This window comes from Somniosus microcephalus, chromosome 21 (genome assembly GCF_052327205.1).
Source record: "Somniosus microcephalus isolate GS21.2 chromosome 21, FLI_Smic_1.0, whole genome shotgun sequence".
NCBI lineage: Eukaryota > Metazoa > Chordata > Chondrichthyes > Squaliformes > Somniosidae > Somniosus > Somniosus microcephalus.
In genome coordinates, this window is record NC_141007.1 from 74,869,894 (window position 1) to 74,888,826 (window position 18,933).

An 18,933-nucleotide genomic window follows, 5' to 3' on the forward strand; every position below is an offset into this window, starting at 1 on the left:
TGCCGTGTGCATATCGTTCCTGGTTGCCATTTCTCTGTTCGGTAGTCGCGGGCCAAGACTGGTTGCCCTACATTGAAGCTCCTTGTCGGCTTCTCATTGATGTGCTGGAATTGCTTACTCTCAACATCTCTTCGTACATTTGGTCTGAGCAAATCCAGACGAGGTCTCAACCTTCGGTTAAAGAACATCATGGCTGGGGCCTGGTTGGTGACTGTATGTGTCGCATTTCTGTAGGCTAACAGGAAATTGTCCACCTTATGCTGCAGTGGAATGTCGTCATCGCACATGGCCTTTACTGCTTTTTTAAAGGTTTGTACGAACCTCTCAGCCAATCCATTTGTGGCTGGATGATACGGGGCGGATGTGTAATGCCTTACCCCATTCCTTTTCATAAATCTTTGAAACTCTTCGGACACAAACTGTGGTCCGTTATCAGAGCAAATCTGCTCTGGCAAGCCGTTCCTGGCAAAAATGGTCCGTAGGACTGCAATAGTTTTCTCCGTGGTGGTGGAGGACATTTTGATCACCTCAGGCCATTTCAAGTGCGCATCCACGGCTATTAAAAACATTGAGTCCATGAATGGACCAGCAAAATCAATATGCACCCGTTGCCATGGAGATGAGGGCCACTCCCATGGGTGTAGAGCGGCATGCGGTGGTGCATTTTGGACCTTCTGGCATCCTGAGCAGCTCTTTGTCAGGTCCTCGATTTGCTGATCGATCCCCGGCCACCACACAAGCCCTAGCAAGGCTTTTCATTTTCACCCCTCCCAGATGACCTTCGTGAAGCTCATTGAGCACTCGCTCCCTTAACTTGGGTGGAATTACCACTCGGGATCCACACATCAAGGTCCCCTGGCATACTGACAGCTGTTCTCTTCTGGATGAGAATGCTGGCAACAGTGAGTCGCCATGTGCTGGCCATCCCTTCACCGTCAAATCATATACCCGAGACAGTGTCGGGTCATTTTGGGTCTCCTTCTCTATACCAGCGTTAGTTACTGGCAAGTATTCAATTATAGTCGAATGAAATATTTCGACAGGATCCACTGCTGGTGCTTCCTCCGCAGTAGGCAGTGGCAGGCGTGATAGCCCATCAGCGTTTCCATGCTGTTTCGTGCCCTTATACTCGATTTCATATTGGTGTGCCCCTAGAAAAAGGGACCATCTTTGTAGCCGTTGCGCAGTCATCACCGGAATGCCCTTCTTTGGATTAAAGATGGAGACAAGTGGTTGGTGGTCAGTCAGCAAGGTGAACTTCTGCCCGTGCAGATAGTGATTGAACTTTTTCACTCCCCACACTAGGCTGAGGGCCTCCCTGTCAATCTGGGCGTAGTTACGCTCGGCTGAGGTTAGTGACCGAGACGCAAAGGCTACTAGCCTCTCCGAGCCATCCGGGAATTTGTGCGACAGCACCGCTCCAATGCCATAGGGTGATGCATCACACGCCAACTGAATTGGTAGTGCTGGGTTGAAATGAGCCAACACCTCTTTTGATGTGATTAATGCTTTGCTCTTCTGGAAAGCTCGTTTACATTCGTCACTCCACTTCCATGGTACCCCCGTTTGCAGTAGGGTGTTCAGTGGGTGTAGTACGGTGGACAAATTCGGCAAGAACTTATGGTAGTAGTTCACCAGCCCGAGGAACGACCTCAGTTGTGACACATTTTCCGGTGCTGGAGCCTTGACTACTGCCTCAATCTTTTCAGGGGACTTATGTAACCCCTCTTTATCAATAACGTGGCCACAATACGAGATCTGCTTCTGGAAAAACTCGCATTTGTGGCGATTAGCTCGGAGCCCATATTCCTTCAATCTAGTGAGCACCTGCTCCAGGTTGGCGAGGTGATCACTATCATTTTCGCCCGTGACCAGGATGTCGTCCAAATAACACTGGGTCCCTGGAATCCCTTGCAGGACTTGTTCTATTGCCCTTTGCCAAATAGCCGGAGCTGATGCTACCCCGAACACCAGCCAGTTGTATTGGTAGAGACCTTTATGAGTGTTGATCGTGAGGTACTGTTTCGAGGCTTCTTCTACCTCCATTTGCAGATACGCCTGGGCCAGATCAATCTTAGTGAAGCGTTTCCCTCCAGATAGCGAGGCGAAAATATCTTCAATCCGCGGAAGCGGATATTGTACAGTGTGAAGGACTGGGTTCACTGTCACCTTAAAGTCCCCACAGATGCGAACCTTCTTTGGTTCCCCAGGCGTATTACTCAACGACCTCTTCATTACAGGAACGATGGGTGTAGCCCACTCGCTCCAGTCCACTTTGGACAGTACTCCTGAACGTTCCAACCCTTCCAGCTCTGCTTCGACGGCTGGGCGGATCGCATAAGGTACCGGTCTGGCCTTAAAAAACTTTGGGCTTGCATTTTCCTCTATTTTGATCGTCGCTGTTATGCCTTTTAGTGTTCCGAGTCCCTGCTGGAACACTTCTTGTGCGTCAGTTAGCATTTTTGACAGTCGTCCAGGTGTGACGTCGTCATCCTTTTTGGCATCTACAGTCAGTGCTTGTATGGAATGCCAATCTAGCTGTATCTTTCAGATCCATTCATGTCCTAGTAGTGGTGGTCCTCCATCTGGCAATACATATAGGTCCATTTTTGGTGTTTCCTTGCCGTTATATATAACGTTCACCCTTATTTTTCCTTTGGGGTAGACTTTTTGCCCCGTGTACGTCTTCAAGACAATCTTTGTATCTCTCAAGGGTATATGTGAGAATAGCCGCTTGTAGTCCCTTCGGTTTATGACTGTTAGTGCTGATCCTGTGTCCAATTCTATTTTCACTTGGACTCCTGCTATCTTGAGCGTGACCCAGATAGTTTGGTGATCCTCCGTTTTGATCACATTATGTAGTTTCAGACAACCCAGCTCCTTGCTTCCGGAGTCTGTATCACTCTTCTGTTCATCTGAGCTACTCTCCGTCACCTTGTGTACCTTCTTGTACTTCTCCTGTGGAGATTTCTTGCTGCTGGTTTTCTTTCCCGACCTGCAGACCCTTGAACCAGCAATCATTATGGTCGTGTGTTGTTCTGCCGCAGCGATAGCACTTCACTGTTCCGTATGACATTTCATTTGTGCCATATTCTTGCGGTCTCCGTTGTATCTCTGCAGCGCCCCGTGCTGCTGCTTCGTGTGATACTGCAATGCTGAAAGCCTTGTCCAGCGTAAGATCCTTTTCTGATAGAAGCCGTTTCTGGGTTCCTTCACTTTGAAGCCCACACACAAACTTGTCCCTTAAAGTATCTGCTAGTCCCGTTCCAAACTGGCAGTGTTTCGATAGCTTGCGCAGTTCCGTTAAATACTCAGCATTACTTTCATCTTTATGCTGGTTCCTTTTGTGAAACTTAAATCTTTCTGCTATCAGCAGCGGTGTGGGGTTTAAGTGGTCCTGTAGGATTGACACTATGTTTTCAAAATCCTTTTCGACTGGCTTCTCTGGGGTTACTAGGTTTTGTAGTAAGCCATACGTTTTTGCACCCATTGAATTCAACAATACCAGCGCTTTCTTGTCATCTGGCACTTCATTCGCCTTGCAGTATACTTCTATGTGTTCGACATATGTCGTCCAATCTTCGACTTCATTGTCGAACGCTGTGATACTGCCACTCTTCGGCACTTTTGGGTGTGGTTAGACTGGCTTAAAATGGCGTCTCCCGCGCTTTCCTTTCTTCCCCGCTGCGGCTTAAAATGGCGTCTCCCGCACTTTCCTTTCTTCCCCGCTGCGGCTTAAAATGGCGTCTCCCGCGCTGCTGCCAACGCCGCTCTCGGCGGTCCTCGTGGCAAATGGCGACGCCCTGTGGGTTTCGTGCGCTGCTCCTGCGCTGCTGCCAATGCCGCTCTCTGCGGTCCTCGTGGCAATGGCAGCGCCTCGCGTTTTCCTGCGCGCCTCTCTACCCCGTTGACGCTGCTCGGCCCTTGACCACCGGCTGCGCTCTGCTCTCTCTCGCCTCTCTCCCCCGTTGACGCCGCTCGGTCCTGAACACCGGCTGCGCCCTGTGCGCTCTGCCCTCTCCCTCTCCCCCGTCGACGCTGCGTGGCCTTTTTCTGTGCTGCTCGGTCGGGCTCTAGCCCGTCGCTGTCCGGGAAGGGTCTGCGCAGTACCTGTTGCCAGCCCGTTTCGCTGGACCACCGTGACTGGAAAGCCAAGCCTGGCTCTCGACAGCCTCCCCTGCGATGCTCAAATCTCCGCTGGATGACTGGGCGGTTGCCCGTGGTCGACGCCCGTGCTTCTGGACTCGACCTTCTTCCACTGTTCTCCAGGAGCGAATCCCTGGGAAGTGATGCAGAGTTGCAGGTAGGTTTGAACTTGCTCGTTGCCACTGTTACGTCCGTGTAATAATAAGAAAAGGACTGCAGAGAACGGTACAACAGGTGTTTACTCAACGTGGTTCAAACTGCAACTGAAACAACAGATTACTACTCAGCGTTATATACAGGTGTGGTCACTGCCGGTACTACAGTATACATGAGCTGTAGAAAGTAGTTCCCCCCTTAAAGGTACATACATTACAGGAGTGTTTGATGGGAGAGTGTAGAGGGAGCTTTACTCTGTATCTAACCCGTGCTGTAACTGCCCTGGGAGGGTTTGATGGGACAGTGTAGAGGGAGCTTTACTCTGTATCTAGTCAGTGCTATACCTGTCTGGGATGTTTGATGGGACAGTGTAGAGGGAGCTTTACTCTGTATCTAAGCTGTGCTGTACCTGCCCTGGGAGTGTTTGATGGGACAGTGTAGAGGGAGCTTTACTCTGGATCTAATCTGTGCTGTTCCTGCCCTGGGAGTGTTTGATGGGACAGTGCAGAGGGAGATTTACTCCGTATCTAACCCGTGCTGAACCAGCCCTCGGAGTATTTGATGGGACAGTGTAGAGTGAGCTTTACTCTGTATCTAACCCATGCTGTACCTGCCCTGGGAGTGTTTGATGGGACAGTATAGAGGGAGCTTTATTATGTATCTATCCTGTGCTGTACCTGCCCTGGGAGTTAAACTTTGGACAGTGTAGAGGGAGCTTTACTCTGTACCTACCCGGTGCTGTACCTGCCCTGGGAGTGTTTGATGGGACAGTGTAGAAGGAGCATTACTCTGTATCTAACCCGTGCTGTACCTGCCCTGGGAGTGTTTGGGACAGTGTAGAGGGAGCTTTACTCTGTATCTAACCCGTGCTGTACCTGCCTGGGAGTGTTTGATGGGACAGTGTAGAGGGAGCTTTACTCTGTATCTAACCCGTGCTGTACCTGCCCTGGGAGTGTTTCATGGGACAGTGCAGACGGAGCTTTACTCTGTATCTAACCCGTGCTGTACCTGCCCTGGGAGTGTTTGATGGGACAGTGTAGAGGGAGCTTGACCCTAAATCTAATCTGTGCTGTTCCTGCCCTGGGAGTGTTTGATTGGAGAGTGTAGTGGGAGCTTTACTCTGGATCTAACCTGTGCTGTTCCTGCCATGGGAGTGTTTGATGGGACAGTGTAGAGGGAGCTTGACTCTGGATCTAATCTGTGCTGTTCCTGCCCTGGGAGTGTTTGATGGGACAGAGCAGAGGGAGATTTACTCCGTATCTAACCCGTGCTGAACCAGCCCTCGGAGTGTTTGATGGGGCAGTTTAGAGGGAGCTTTACTCTGTATCTAACCCATGCTGTTTCTGCCCTGGGAGTGTTTGATGGGACAGTGTACAGGGATCTTTACTCTGTATCTATCCTGTGCTGTACCTGCCCTGGGAGTGTTTGATGGGACAGTGTAGAGGGAGCTTTGCTCTGTACCTAGCCCGTGCTGTACCTGCCCTGGGAGTGTTTGGTGGGACAGTGTTGAGGGAGCTTTACTCTGTATCTAACCCGAGCTGTACCCGCCCTGGGAGTTTTTGATGGGGCAGTGTAGATGGAGTTTTACTCTGTATCTAACCCCCGCTGTACCTGCCCTCGGAATGTTTGATGGGACAGTGTAGAGGGAGCTTTACTCTGTATCTAACCTGTGCTGTACCTGCCCTGGGAGTGTTTGATGGGACAGTGTAGAGGGAGATTTATGCCGTATGTAACCTGTGCTGAACCTGCCCTGGGAGTGTTTGATGGGACAGTGTACAGGAAGCTTTACTCTGTATCTAACCTGTGCTGTACCTGCCCTGGGAGTGTTTGATGGGACAGTGTACAGGGATCTTTACTCTGTATCTATCCCGTGCTGTACCTGCCCTGGGAGTGAAACATTGGACAGCGTAGAGTGAGCTTCACTCTGTATCTAACCTGTGCTGTACCTACCCTGGGAGTGTTTGATGGGACTGTGATGAAATATTTCCATTCATCACTGCCTGTGACTGAGATCGGTTTCAGTGTCATTTCCCTTCCCCCAGACCTCATTGTATTGTGTACTGGAATGTGCTGTATTGTATACTGGAATGTGCTGGAATGTGCTGTGTGTAGGGCTCTGCCCATACCTGGCCCTGTTTGTAAGCTAACTCAGTCTGGCCTCAGTCTCCAGAAGGAAGACATCTCTCTCTCTTACGTGTTACGTTCTAAGTTAATAAAAGCCTTGCTTTGTTCTGCTAACTTCGAGTCTCGGAATTATTGAGGCACATCAGGGACCGTGGACACGAATTTTTACTCTGTATCTAACCAGTGCTTTAGCTGCCCTGGGAGTGTTTGATGGGACATATAGAGGAAGATTTACTCAGTATCTATCCCGTGCTGTACCTGCCCTGGAAGTGAAACATCGGACAGTACAGAGGGAGCTTTACACTCAATCTAACCCGTGCTGTACCTGCTCTGGGAGTGTTTGATGGGACAGTGTAGAGGGAGCTTTACTCTGTATCTAACCCGTGCTGTACCTGCTCTGGGAGTGTTTGATGGGACAGTGTAGAGGGAGCATTACTCTGTATCTAACCCGTGCTGTACTTGCCCTGGGAGTGTTTGATGGGGCAGTGTAGAGGGAGCTTCACTCTGAACCTAACCCGTGCTGTACCTGCCCTGGGAGTGTTTGACGGGAGAGTGTAGAGGGAGCGTTACTCTGTATCTAACCCGTGCTGGGACAGTGTAGAGGGAGCTTTACTCTGTATCTAACCCATGCTGTACCTGCCCTGGGAGGGTTTGATGGGACAGTGTAGAGGTAGCTTTACTCTGTATCTAACCCATGCTGTACCTGCCCCGGGAGTGTGTGATATGACAGTGTACAGGGAGCTTTACTCTGTATCTATCCCGTGCTGTACCTGCCCTCGGTGTGAAACATCGGACAGTGTAGAGGGAGCTTTACTCTGTACCTACCCAGTGCTGTACCTGCCCCGGCAATGTTTGATGGGACAGTGTAGAGGGAGCTTGACTCTGTATCTAACCCGTGCTGTACCTGCCCTGGGAGTGTTTGAAGGGACAGTGTAGAGGGAGCTTTACTCTGTATCTAACCCGGTGCTGTACCTGCCCTGGGAGTGTTTGATGGGACAGTGTAGAGCGAGCTTGACTCTGTATCTAACCCGTGCTGTACCTGCCCTGGGAGTGTTTGATGGGACAGTGTAGAGGGAGCTTTACTCTGTATCTAACCCGTGCTGTACCTGCCCTGTCAGTGTTTGATGGGACAGTGTAGAGGGAGCTTTACTCTGTATCTAACCCGTGCTGTACCTGCCCCGGGAGTGTTTGATGGGACAGTGTAGAGGGAGCTTTACTCTGTATCTAACCCGTGCTGTACCTGCCCTGGGAGTGTTTGATGGGACAGTGTAGAGGGAGCTTTACTCTGTATCTAACCCCGTGCTGTACCTGCCCTGGGAGTGTTTGATGGGACAGTGTAGAGGGAGCTTTACTCTGTATCTAACCCGTGCTATACCTGCCCTGGGAGTGTTTGATGGGATAGTGTAGAGGGAGCTTTACTCTGTATCTAACCCGTGCTGTACCTGCCCTGGGAGTGTTTGATGGGGACAGTGTAGAGGGAGCTTTACTCTGCATCTAACCCATGCTGTACCTGCCCTGGAAGTGTTTGAAGGGACAGTGTAGAGGGAGCTTTACTCTGTATCTAACCCGTGCTGTACATGCCCTGGGAGTGTTTGATGGGACAGTGTAGAGGGAGCTTTACTCTGTATCTAACCCGTGCTGTACCTGCCCTGGGAGTGTTTGATGGGACAGTGTAGAGGGAGCTTTACTCTGTATCTAACCCGTGCTGTACCTGCCCTGGGAGTGTATGATGGGACAGGGTAGAGGGAGCTTTAATCTGAATCTAACCCGTGCTGTACCTGCCCTGGGAGTGTTTGATGGGACAGGGTAGAGGGAGCTTTAATCTGTATCTAACCCGTGCTGTACCTGCCCTGGGAGTGTTTGATGGGACAGTGTAGAGGGAGCTTTACTCTGTATCTAACCCGTGCTGTACCTGCCCTGGGAGTGTTTGATGGGGACAGTGTAGAGGGAGCTTTACTCTGTATCGAACCCGTGCTGTACCTGCCCTGGGAGTGTTTGATGGGACAGTGTAGAGGGAGCTTTACTCTGTATCGAACCCATGCTGTACCTGCCCTGGGAGTGTTTGATGGGACAGTGTAGAGGGAGCTTTACTCTGTATCTAACCCATGCTGTACCTGCCCTGGGAGTGTTTGATGGGACAGTGTAGAGGGAGCTTTACTCTGTATCTAACCCGTGCTGTACCTGCACTGGGAGTGTTTGATGGGACAGTGTAGAGGGAGCTTCACTCTGTATCTAACCCATGCTGTACCTGCCCTGGGAGTGTTTGATGGGACAGTGTGGAGGGAGCTTTACTCTGTATCTAACCCGTGCTGTACCTGCCCTGAGAGTGTTTGATGGGACAGTGTAGAGGGAGCTTTACTCTGTATCTGACCCGTGCTGTACCTGCCCTGGGAGTGTATGATGGGACAGTGTAGAGGGAGCTTTACTCTGTATCTAATCTGTGCTGTACCTGCCCTGAGAGTGTTTGATGGGACAGTGTAGAGGGAGCTTTACTCTGTATCTAACCCGTGCTGTACCTGCCCTGGGAGTGTTTGATGGGACAGTGTAGAGGGAGCTTTACTCTGTATCTAACCCGTGCTGTACCTGCCCTGAGAGTGTTTGATGGTACAGTGCAGAGGGAGCTTTACTCTGTATCTAAACCGTGCTGTACCTGCCCTGGGAGTGTTTGATGGGACAGTGTAGAGGGAGCTTTACTCTGTATCTAACCCGTGCTATACCTGCCCTGAGAGTGTTTGATGGGATAGTGTAGAGGGAGCTTTACTCTGTATCTAACCCGTGCTGTACCTGCCCTGGGAGTGTTTGACGGGAGAGTGTAGAGGGAGCGTTACTCTGTATCTAACCCGTGCTGGGACAGTGTAGAGGGAGCTTTACTCTGTATCTAACCCATGCTGTACCTGCCCTGGGAGGGTTTGATGGGACAGTGTAGAGGTAGCTTTACTCTGTATCTAACCCATGCTGTACCTGCCCCGGGAGTGTGTGATATGACAGTGTACAGGGAGCTTTACTCTGTATCTATCCCGTGCTGTACCTGCCCTCGGTGTGAAACATCGGACAGTGTAGAGGGAGCTTTACTCTGTACCTACCCAGTGCTGTACCTGCCCCGGCAATGTTTGATGGGACAGTGTAGAGGGAGCTTGACTCTGTATCTAACCCGTGCTGTACCTGCCCTGGGAGTGTTTGAAGGGACAGTGTAGAGGGAGCTTTACTCTGTATCTAACCCGGTGCTGTACCTGCCCTGGGAGTGTTTGATGGGACAGTGTAGAGCGAGCTTGACTCTGTATCTAACCCGTGCTGTACCTGCCCTGGGAGTGTTTGATGGGACAGTGTAGAGGGAGCTTTACTCTGTATCTAACCCGTGCTGTACCTGCCCTGTCAGTGTTTGATGGGACAGTGTAGAGGGAGCTTTACTCTGTATCTAACCCGTGCTGTACCTGCCCCGGGAGTGTTTGATGGGACAGTGTAGAGGGAGCTTTACTCTGTATCTAACCCGTGCTGTACCTGCCCTGGGAGTGTTTGATGGGACAGTGTAGAGGGAGCTTTACTCTGTATCTAACCCCGTGCTGTACCTGCCCTGGGAGTGTTTGATGGGACAGTGTAGAGGGAGCTTTACTCTGTATCTAACCCGTGCTATACCTGCCCTGGGAGTGTTTGATGGGATAGTGTAGAGGGAGCTTTACTCTGTATCTAACCCGTGCTGTACCTGCCCTGGGAGTGTTTGATGGGGACAGTGTAGAGGGAGCTTTACTCTGCATCTAACCCATGCTGTACCTGCCCTGGAAGTGTTTGAAGGGACAGTGTAGAGGGAGCTTTACTCTGTATCTAACCCGTGCTGTACATGCCCTGGGAGTGTTTGATGGGACAGTGTAGAGGGAGCTTTACTCTGTATCTAACCCGTGCTGTACCTGCCCTGGGAGTGTTTGATGGGACAGTGTAGAGGGAGCTTTACTCTGTATCTAACCCGTGCTGTACCTGCCCTGGGAGTGTATGATGGGACAGGGTAGAGGGAGCTTTAATCTGTATCTAACCCGTGCTGTACCTGCCCTGGGAGTGTTTGATGGGACAGGGTAGAGGGAGCTTTAATCTGTATCTAACCCGTGCTGTACCTGCCCTGGGAGTGTTTGATGGGACAGTGTAGAGGGAGCTTTACTCTGTATCTAACCCGTGCTGTACCTGCCCTGGGAGTGTTTGATGGGGACAGTGTAGAGGGAGCTTTACTCTGTATCGAACCCGTGCTGTACCTGCCCTGGGAGTGTTTGATGGGACAGTGTAGAGGGAGCTTTACTCTGTATCGAACCCATGCTGTACCTGCCCTGGGAGTGTTTGATGGGACAGTGTAGAGGGAGCTTTACTCTGTATCTAACCCATGCTGTACCTGCCCTGGGAGTGTTTGATGGGACAGTGTAGAGGGAGCTTTACTCTGTATCTAACCCGTGCTGTACCTGCTCTGGGAGTGTTTGATGGGACAGTGTAGAGGGAGCTTCACTCTGTATCTAACCCATGCTGTACCTGCCCTGGGAGTGTTTGATGGGACAGTGTGGAGGGAGCTTTACTCTGTATCTAACCCGTGCTGTACCTGCCCTGAGAGTGTTTGATGGGACAGTGTAGAGGGAGCTTTACTCTGTATCTGACCCGTGCTGTACCTGCCCTGGGAGTGTTTGATGGGACAGTGTAGAGGGAGCTTTACTCTGTATCTAATCTGTGCTGTACCTGCCCTGAGAGTGTTTGATGGGACAGTGTAGAGGGAGCTTTACTCTGTATCTAACCCGTGCTGTACCTGCCCTGGGAGTGTTTGATGGGACAGTGTAGAGGGAGCTTTACTCTGTATCTAACCCGTGCTGTACCTGCCCTGAGAGTGTTTGATGGTACAGTGCAGAGGGAGCTTTACTCTGTATCTAAACCGTGCTGTACCTGCCCTGGGAGTGTTTGATGGGACAGTGTAGAGGGAGCTTTACTCTGTATCTAACCCGTGCTATACCTGCCCTGAGAGTGTTTGATGGGATAGTGTAGAGGGAGCTTTACTCTGTATCTAACCCGTGCTGTACCTGCCCTGGGAGTGTTTGAAGGGACAGTGTAGAGGGAGCTTTACTCTGTATCTAACCTGTGCTGTACCTGCCCTGGGAGTGTTTGATGGGACAGTGTAGAGGGAGCTTTACTCTGTATCTAACCCGTGCTGTACCTGCCCTGGGAGTGTTTGATGGGACAGTGTAGAGGGAGCTTTACTCTGTATCTAACCCGTGCTGTACCTGCCCTGGGAGTGTATGATGGGACAGGGTAGAGGGAGCTTTAATCTGTATCTAACCCGTGCTGTACCTGCCCTGGGAGTGTTTGATGGGACAGGGTAGAGGGAGCTTTAATCTGTATCTAACCCGTGCTGTACCTGCCCTGGGAGTGTTTGATGGGACAGTGTAGAGGGAGCTTTACTCTGTATCTAACCCCGTGCTGTACCTGCCCTGGGAGTGTTTGATGGGACAGTGTAGAGGGAGCTTTACTCTGTATCTAACCCGTGCTGTACCTGCCCTGGGAGTGTTTGATGGGGACAGTGTAGAGGGAGCTTTACTCTGTATCTAACCCGTGCTGTACCTGCCCTGGGAGTGTTTAATGGGACAGTGTAGAGGGAGCTTTACTCTGTATCTAACCCGTGCTGTACCTGCCCTGTCAGTGTTTGATGGGACAGTGTAGAGGGAGCTTTACTCTGTATCTAACCCGTGCTGTACCTGCCCTGGGAGTGTGTGATGGGACAGGGTAGAGGGAGCTTTAATCTGTATCTAACCCGTGCTGTACCTGCCCTGGGAGTGTTTGATGGGACAGTGTAGAGGGAGCTTTACTCTGTATCTAACCCGTGCTGTACCTGCCCTGGGAGTGTTTGATGGGGACAGTGTAGAGGGAGCTTTACTCTGTATCTAACCCGTGCTGTACCTGCCCTGGGAGTGTTTGATGGGACAGTGTAGAGGGAGCTTTACTCTGTATCTAACCCATGCTGTACTTGCCCTGGGAGTGTTTGATGGGACAGTGTAGAGGGAGCTTTACTCTGTATCTAACCCATGCTGTACCTGCCCTGGGAGTGTTTGATGGGACAGTGTAGAGGGAGCTTTACTCTGTATCTAACCCGTGCTGTACCTGCTCTGGGAGTGTTTGATGGGACAGTGTCGAGGGAGCTTTACTCTGTATCTAACCCATGCTGTACCTGCCCTGGGAGTGTTTGATGGGACAGTGTGGAGGGAGCTTTACTCTGTATCTAACCCGTGCTGTACCTGCCCTGGGAGTGTTTGATGGGACAGTGTAGAGGGAGCTTTACTCTGTATCTAATCTGTGCTGTACCTGCCCTGAGAGTGTTTGATGGGACAGTGTAGAGGGAGCTTTACTCTGTATCTAACCCGTGCTGTACCTGCCCTGAGAGTGTTTGATGGGACAGTGTAGAGGGAGCTTTACTCTGTATCTAACCCGTGCTGTACCTGCCCTGGGAGTGTTTGATGGGACAGTGTAGAGGGAGCTTTACTCTGTATCTAATCTGTGCTGTACCTGCCCTGAGAGTGTTTGATGGGACAGTGTAGAGGGAGCTTTACTCTGTATCTAACCCGTGCTGTACCTGCCCTGAGAGTGTTTGATGGGACAGTGTAGAGGGAGCTTTACTCTGTATCTAACCCGTGCTGCACCTGCCCTGGGAGTGTTTGATGGGACAGTGTAGAGGGAGCTTTACTCTGTATCTAACCCATGCTGTACCTGCCCTGGGAGTGTTTGATGGGACAGTGTAGAGGGAGCTTTACTCTGTATCTAACCCGTGCTGTACCTGCCCTGGGAGTGTTTGATGAGACAGTGTAGAGGGAGCTTTACTCTGTATCTAACCCGTGCTGCACCTGCCCTGGGAGTGTTTGATGGGACAGTGTAGAGGGAGCTTTACTCTGTATCTAACCCGTGCTGTACCTGCCCTGGGAGTGTTTGATGGGACAGTGTAGAGGGAGCTTTACTCTGTATCTAACCCGTGCTGTACCTGCCCTGTCAGTGTTTGATGGGACAGTGTAGAGGGAGCTTTACTCTATATCTAACCCGTGCTGTACCTGCCCCGGGAGTGTTTGATGGGACAGTGTAGAGGGAGCTTTATTCTGTATCTAACCCGTGCTGGACCTGCCCTGGGAGTGTTTGATGGGGACAGTGTAGAGGGAGCTTTGCTCTGTATCTAACCCATGCTGTACCTGCCCTGGGAGTGTTTGAAGGGACAGTGTAGAGGGAGCTTTACTCTGTATCTAACCCGTGCTGTACCTGCCCTGGGAGTGTTTGATGGGACAGGGTAGAGCGAGCTTGACTCTGTATCTAACCCGTGCTGTACCTGCCCTGGGAGTGTTTGATGGGACAGTGTAGAGGGAGCTTTACTCTGTATCTAACCCGTGCTGTACCTGCCCTGTCAGTGTTTGATGGGACAGTGTAGAGGGAGCTTTACTCTGTATCTAACCCGTGCTGTGCCTGCCCCGGGAGTGTTTGATGGGACAGTGTAGAGGGAGCTTTACTCTGTATCTAACCCGTGCTGTACCTGCCCTGGGAGTGTTTGATGGGACAGTGTAGAGGGAGCTTTACTCTGTATCTAACCCCGTGCTGTACCTGCCCTGGGAGTGTTTGATGGGATAGTGTAGAGGGAGCTTTACTCTGTATCTAACCCGTGCTGTACCTGCCCTGGGAGTGTTTGATGGGACAGTGTAGAGGGAGCTTTACTCTGTATCTAACCCATGCTGTACCTGCCCTGGGAGTGTTTGATGGGACAGTGTAGAGGGAGCTTTACTCTGTATCTAACCCATGCTGTACCTGCCCTGGGAGTGTTTGATGGGACAGTGTAGAGGGAGCTTTACTCTGTATCTAACCCGTGCTGTACCTGCTCTGGGAGTGTTTGATGGGACAGTGTAGAGGGAGCTTTACTCTGTATCTAACCCGTGCTGTACCTGCCCTGGGAGTGTTTGATGGGACAGTGTAGAGGGAGCTTTACTCTGTATGTAACCCGTGCTGTACCTGCCCTGGGAGTGTTTGATGGGACAGTGTAGAGGGAGCTTTACTCTGTATCTAATCTGTGCTGTACCTGCCCTGAGAGTGTTTGATGGGACAGTGTAGAGGGAGCTTTACTCTGTATCTAACCCGTGCTGTACCTGCCCTGAGAGTGTTTGATGGGACAGTGTAGAGGGAGCTTTACTCTGTATCTAACCCGTGCTGTACCTGCCCTGGGAGTGTTTGATGGGACAGTGTAGAGGGAGCTTTACTCTGTATCTAACCCATGCTGTACCTGCCCTGGGAGTGTTTGATGGGACAGTGTAGAGGGAGCTTTACTCTGTATCTAACCCGTGCTGTACCTGCCCTGGGAGTGTTTGATGAGACAGTGTAGAGGGAGCTTTACTCTGTATCTAACCCGTGCTGTACCTGCCCTGGGAGTGTTTGATGGGACAGTGTAGAGGGAGCTTTACTCTGTATCTAACCCGTGCTGTACCTGCCCTGGGAGTGTTTGATGGGACAGTGTAGAGGGAGCTTTACTCTGTATCTAACCCGTGCTGTACCTGCCCTGTCAGTGTTTGATGGGACAGTGTAGAGGGAGCTTTACTCTGTATCTAACCCGTGCTGTACCTGCCCCGGGAGTGTTTGATGGGACAGTGTAGAGGGAGCTTTATTCTGTATCTAACCCGTGCTGTACCTGCCGTGGGAGTGTTTTATGGGACAGTGTAGAGGGAGCTTGACTCTGTATCTAACCCGTGCTGTACCTGCCCTGGGAGTGTTTGAAGGGACAGTGTAGAGGGAGCTTTACTCTGTATCTAACCCGGTGCTGTACCTGCCCTGGGAGTGTTTGATGGGACAGTGTAGAGCGAGCTTGACTCTGTATCTAACCCGTGCTGTACCTGCCCTGGGAGTGTTTGATGGGACAGTGTAGAGGGAGCTTTACTCTGTATCTAACCCGTGCTGTACCTGCCCTGTCAGTGTTTGATGGGACAGTGTAGAGGGAGCTTTACTCTGTATCTAACCCGTGCTGTGCCTGCCCCGGGAGTGTTTGATGGGACAGTGTTGAGGGAGCTTTACTCTGTATACTACCCGTGCTGTACCTGCCCTGGGAGTGTTTGATGGGACAGTGTAGGGGGAGCTTTACTCTGTATCTAACCCCTGTGCTGCACCTGCCCTGGGAGTGTTTGATGGGATTAGTGTAGAGGGAGCTTTACTCTGTATCTAACCCGTGCTATACCCTGCCCTGGGTGTGTTTGATGGGATAGTGTAGAGGGAGCTTTACTCTGTATCTAACCCGTGCTGTACCTGCCCTGGGAGTGTTTGATGGGGACAGTGTAGAGGGAGCTTTACTCTGTATCTAACCCATGCTGTACCAGCCCTGGGAGTGTTTGAAGGGACAGTGTAGAGGGAGCTTTACTCTGTATCTAACCCGTGCTGTACCTGCCCTGGGAGTGTTTGATGGGACAGTGTAGAGGGAGCTTTACTCTGTATCTAACCCGTGCTGTACCTGCCCTGGGAGTGTTTGATGGGACAGTGTAGAGGGAGCTTGACTCTGTATCTAACCCGTGCTGTACCTGCCCTGGGAGTGTATGATGGGACAGGGTAGAGGGAGCTTTAATCTGTATCTAACCCGTGCTGTACCTTGCCCTGGGAGTGTTTGATGGGACAGGGTAGAGGGAGCTTTAATCTGTATCTAACCCGTGCTGTACCTGCCCTGGGAGTGTTTGATGGGACAGTGTGGAGGCAGCTTTACTCTGTATCTAACCCGTGCTGTACCTGCCCTGGGAGTGTTTGATGGGACAGTGTAGAGGGAGCTTTACTCTGTATCTAATCTGTGCTGTACCTGCCCTGAGAGTGTTTGATGGGACAGTGTAGAGGGAGCTTTACTCTGTATCTAACCCGTGCTGTACCTGCCCTGAGAGTGTTTGATGGGACAGTGTTGAGGGAGCTTTACTCTGTATCTAACCCGTGCTGTACCTGCCCTGAGAGTGTTTGATGGGACAGTGTAGAGGGAGCTTTACTCTGTATCTAACCCGTGCTGTACCTGCCCTGGAGTGTTTGATGGGACAGTGTAGAAGGAGCTTTACTCTGTATCTAAACCCATGCTGTACCTGCCCTGGGAGTGTTTGATGGGACAGTGTAGAGGGAGCTTTACTCTGTATCTAACCCGTGCTGTACCTGCCCTGGGAGTGTTTGATGAGACAGTGTAGAGGGAGCTTTACTCTGTATCTAACCCATGCTGTACCTGCCCCTGGGAGTGTTTGATGGGACAGTGTAGAGGGAGCTTTACTCTGTATCTAACCCGTGCTGTACCTGCCCTGGAGTGTTTGATGGGACAGTGTAGGGGGAGCTTTACTCTGTATCTAACCCGTGCTGTACCTGCCCTGGGAGTGTTTGATGGGACAGTGTAGAGGGAGCTTTACTCTGTATCTAACCCGTGCTGTACCTGCCCCGGGAGTGTTTGATGGGACAGTGTAGAGGGAGCTTTATTCTGTATCTAACCCGTGCTGTACCTGCCCTGGAGTGTTTGATGGGGACAGTGTAGAGGGAGCTTTACTCTGTATCTAACCCATGCTGTACCTGCCCTGGGAGTGTTTGAAGGGACAGTGTAGAGGGAGCTTTACTCTGTATCTAACCCGTGCTGTACCTGCCCTGGGAGTGTTTGATGGGACAGTGTAGAGGGAGCTTTACTCTGTATCTAACCCTTGCTGTACCTGCCCTGGGAGTGTTTGATGGGACAGTGTAGAGGGAGCTTTACTCTGTATCTAACCCATGCTGTACCTGCCCTGGGAGTGTATGATGGGACAGGGTAGAGGGAGCTTTAATCTGCATCTCACCCGTGCTGTACCTGCCCTGGAGTGTTTGATGGGAGAGGGTTGAGGAGCTTTAATCTGTATCTAACCCGTGCTGTACCTGCCCTGGGAGTGTTTGATGGGACAGTGTCGAGGGAGCTTTACTCTGTATCTAACCCATGCTGTACCTGCTCTGGGAGTGTTTGATGGACAGTGTAGAGGGAGCTTTACTCTGTATCTAACCCGTGCTGTACCTGCCCTGGGAGTGTTTGATGGGACAGTGTAGAGGGAGCTTTACTCTGTATTCTAACCCGTGCTGTACCTGCCCTGTCAGTGTTTGATGGGACAGTGTAGAGGGAGCTTTACTCTGTATCTAACCCGTTGCTGTACCTGCCCCGGGAGTGTTTGATGGGACAGTGTAGAGGGAGCTTTACTCTGTATCTAACCCGTGCTGTACCTGCCCTGGGAGTGTTTGATGGGACAGTGTAGAGGGAGCTTTACTCTGTATCTAACCCCGTGCTTACCTGCCCTGGGAGTGTTTGATGGGACAGTGTAGAGGGAGCTTTACTCTGTATCTAACCCGTGCTGTACCTGCCCTGGGAGTGTTTGATGGGACAGTGTAGAGGGAGCTTTACTCTGTATCTAACCCATGCTGTACCTGCCCTGGGAGTGTTTGATGGGACAGTGTGGAGGGAGCTTTACTCTGTATCTAACCCGTGCTGTACCTGCCCTGAGAGTGTTTGATGGGACAGTGTAGAGGGAGGTTTACTCTGTGTCTAACCCGTGCTGTACCTGCCCTGGGAGTGTTTGATGGGACAGTGTAGAGGGAGCTTTACTCTGTATCTAATCTGTGCTGTACCTGCCCTGAGAGTGTTTGATGGGACAGTGTAGAGGGAGCTTTACTCTGTATCTAACCCGTGCTGTACCTGCCCTGAGAGTGTTTGATGGGACAGTGTAGAGGGAGCTTTACTCTGTATCTAACCCGTGCTGTACCTGCCCTGGGAGTGTTTGATGGGACAGTGTAGAGGGAGCTTTACTCTGTATCTAACCCATGCTGTACCTGCCCTGGGAGTGTTTGATGGGACAGTGTAGAGGGAGCTTTACTCTGTATCTAACCCGTGCTGTACCTGCCCTGGGAGTGTTTGATGAGACAGTGTAGAGGGAACTTTACTCTGTATCTAACCCGTGCTGTACCTGCCCTGGGAGTGTTTGATGGGACAGTGTAGGGGGAGCTTTACTCTGTATCTAACCCGTGCTGTACCTGCCCTGGGAGTGTTTGATGGGACAGTGTAGAGGGAGCTTTACTCTGTATCTAACCCGTGCTGTACCTGCCCTGTCAGTGTTTGATGGGACAGTGTAGAGGGAGCTTTACTCTGTATCTAACCCGTGCTGTACCTGCCCCGGGAGTGTTTGATGGGACAGTGTAGAGGGAGCTTTACTCTGTATCTAACCCGTGCTGTACCTGCCCTGGGAGTTTCCTGATGCAGGCTGCTTAAAATGGACAGTGTTCCATTCCCCTGCTGAAACGACCCTCAATTTGATGTACAGAAAGTTGATTAAAATGATTACAATGATAGCAGAATAGAGAGGTTATACCTCTGAGGAAAGATTGAACAGGCTGGGGCTCTTTTCTCTTGAAAAGAGAAGACTAAGTTGTGTCCTGATAGAGGTCTTCGAGATTATGAATGGGTTTGTAAGAGTAAACACGGAGAAAATGTTTCCACTTGTGGGCGAGACCAGAATTAGG